The following is a 2999-nucleotide window of genomic DNA, read 5'->3' as shown; positions in this document are numbered from 1 at the left end:
CTCAGGGCTCAAACCTCCAGGGACAGGGAGCAATAGGCAGTGTATATGTGCATGACATGTATTCATTTTTTTAGGCATTAAGGCACAATGGCACTCGCTGGTTCTAATCCCAAATTATGCTGCCTGCTATCAGCATTTGAGCTTGCTCTCTCCAGGAGGGTAAATGGCTTTCTCTCTCCCTACATCGCTTAAGTGTGATGCTGGCCGGCACAACGTCTGCTAGCCAATGCATTAGAGCTGTGTAGGGCGATTTCCTCCAAGTGCGTTGGTTACCTAGTTCGAAAAGAGGCTAGTTGCAGATGTGCGGGGAGGCATGTGTCAATCCTCACCCTCCCAGTGTTGGGAGCATTACATGTGATAGGGGTACATATGGGTTAGGTAATTATCTAATATTGGAAAGGGAAAAAAGTGCTCCACAGTACGCTAAGGTTTTTTTTTTTTTGGATTATTATTGATAGATTGATTAGAGGGACCATAGAATTTAAGTTGCAAGCAAATTTACAACCCTGTTATATTGCCTCAGAATTAAACCCTGGTTTTCCTTTTATGGTGGGCTTGTGAAAAGGAATGGCAAGTTCTGCTTTTGGCTATTGGCTGGTTTGCGAAACCATGGCACCTCACTGCAGCATGGAATAGTGTGACCTAGCCTAGCCTGACCTAGCCTAGCTTTTAACACTGTATAATTAACTTATTGAAAGGATTTCTTTCCTTTCAGGTCTCCTTTCATTCTCCTGAAGACGCCGTTGCACTTAGCCTTGAAAGGCTTTCACAAAATCCACCATATTCACTCGAACATAAGCAGACTTGGTTTTTAATGTTGTTGTGTTTGAGTGAAGTACAGCCAGTTGGCAGCTGGTGCAACCTTGTTGACTTTCCCACTGACCCCCGGTACCATCTGTTTGATTATTGATTTTCATGTTCTATTCTCCCTCTCATCATTGAACACATAGTCATGTTCATGATATCATGATGGAAGTAGTCATCAGAAGTAACATGAAGGGCCATGAAGGGATGCACATGGTCAGCAAAAATACTTGAACACACTGTGCCATTCAAGCACTGTTAGGTTGGTATTAACATTCCCCACATCATTACACCACCTCCATCAGCCCAGACTGTTGACACCAGGCAGGACGGGTTTATGGACATCACATGTGTGCCTCTCAAAAATCTCTTTTTTGAAAGATTTATCAAATCAGGCAACATTTGTTTTGGTCTTTAACTGTCCAATTTTGGTGAGTCTGCGCTCACTGCAGCCTCAGCTTCCTAGTCTCTGCTGTTGTATCCCATCTACCTCAACATTGGACGTGTTGTGTATGCTTTTCTGCTCACCACACTTGTACAGAGTGAGCAGAAGTGAGAGTGAGAGTTACAGGAGCCTTTCTATCAGCTTTCTGGATGAGATCAGCAGGAGTAGAAAGACTCAAACCAGCCATGCCATGCTAGAAATCACTGGGATCACATTTATTGATGTGATTGATGTGAACATTAGCTGATGCTGCTGGACCATATCTGCATGATTCCATGCATTGCACTGCTGCCACATGATTGACTGGTTAGATAATTGCATGAATTTGATACATATTTGATATACTATTATATATTTCTAGCACTACAATGGAATGACTGTGTGTGTGTGTGTGTGTGTGTGTGTAAGTGTGTAAGTGTGTTGTGAAATGATTCAATTATTCTTAGCTGTTACAGATAGAGTTGAGAGTTGAAAGTTGGGAACCCTGTGTGTGTGTGTGCACTTACTGAAAGGCTTCGTGTGCGGGGGAGCAGGCAGTGGATCCCTCTCTTTCTCTCTCTCTCTCTCTCTCTTTCGCTTGTTCTCTCTGTCCTCCCACGAGCAGGAGATAGAAAAGGGGTCTACGAGCAGCAGTTTGTGTGTCTGCTGCCCTGACATGTGCTACATTTCAAGGCTACCCCCAGCAAATGGGCATCAAGACATTCCTCAAGACAGGTCTCCACTCTCTCATTCTCTCTCTCTCTCTCTATATATATATATATCTATCTCTCCCATCCACTGAGTGAAACCCTCTTTTCTGCCTGCCACCAAGGCGAATGGCTCCTCAGCCGCAGCATTACATTTACATTGCATTCATGGCATTTAGCTGATGTCTTACATGAAGCGACTTACATGGTTACTTGCATTGCAGAGGTGGGCTAAAGTAGTGGCAGGAGTCCTGCCCAAGGACTCTTATAGGTGTGGCGCACGCATAGTCACCCATACTGGGAAACTGAACCCTGGTCTCCCGCATGCTGGGGTCACTCACTGGCAAACAGTGGTGTTAGTTATCCGTCGTTCCACACCAACCACCAGAGTGAGCACGAATCAGGCAACTTCATCAGACATCCTGAACAGCCCAAACAGTGCTGACAGTTCTGCCCTGTGTGATCCCTCAATCCTGGGGGAGGGGGGGAGTCAAGTTATGTTGCATAGGGGGAGAGAGAGCCTATATAACATCCCATCGCCTTAGCAAATCCCAAATGAATTGCTGAACACTGATATTACAGATAAAAAATCCCCCAACTCAGCTATTTGTGGCTCATCAGTCTCACCTTACGCATAGTAACACAGGTAAAGAGCACTCTCTCTCACTCTCGCTCTCTCAGGTGAGAGCTCTCTTTTTATATTCATGCAACCGACAGAGCGACCAGTCCGGGAACGGAAGTCATAGAAATGAGCAGGATGGGAAAAAGCACACATATATATGGTATAGGTACCAAATATATAAGCATACACTCACACACACATACATACATATATATATACATACATATATATGTACCTATCCATGCGCTATTAGACAAAGCCCCCCTATAGCAGAGCACCCAAAGTGCCCCCGGTCTGCCCTTTATAAAGCAGCAGCTCCCCAATGACGTCGTGCTCACACGCACTTTGTGTAGGTGCTGCTTTTTAGTGAATGAGTCCTCCTCCCCTCTCCTGCTTTACTAGTACTATGTGCTCTCTATAAAAAGCGCACCGTGTGGATGGG

This window comes from Salminus brasiliensis, chromosome 16 (genome assembly GCF_030463535.1).
Source record: "Salminus brasiliensis chromosome 16, fSalBra1.hap2, whole genome shotgun sequence".
Lineage (NCBI taxonomy): Eukaryota > Metazoa > Chordata > Actinopteri > Characiformes > Bryconidae > Salminus > Salminus brasiliensis.
Note: the sequence above shows the minus strand (reverse complement) of the source record.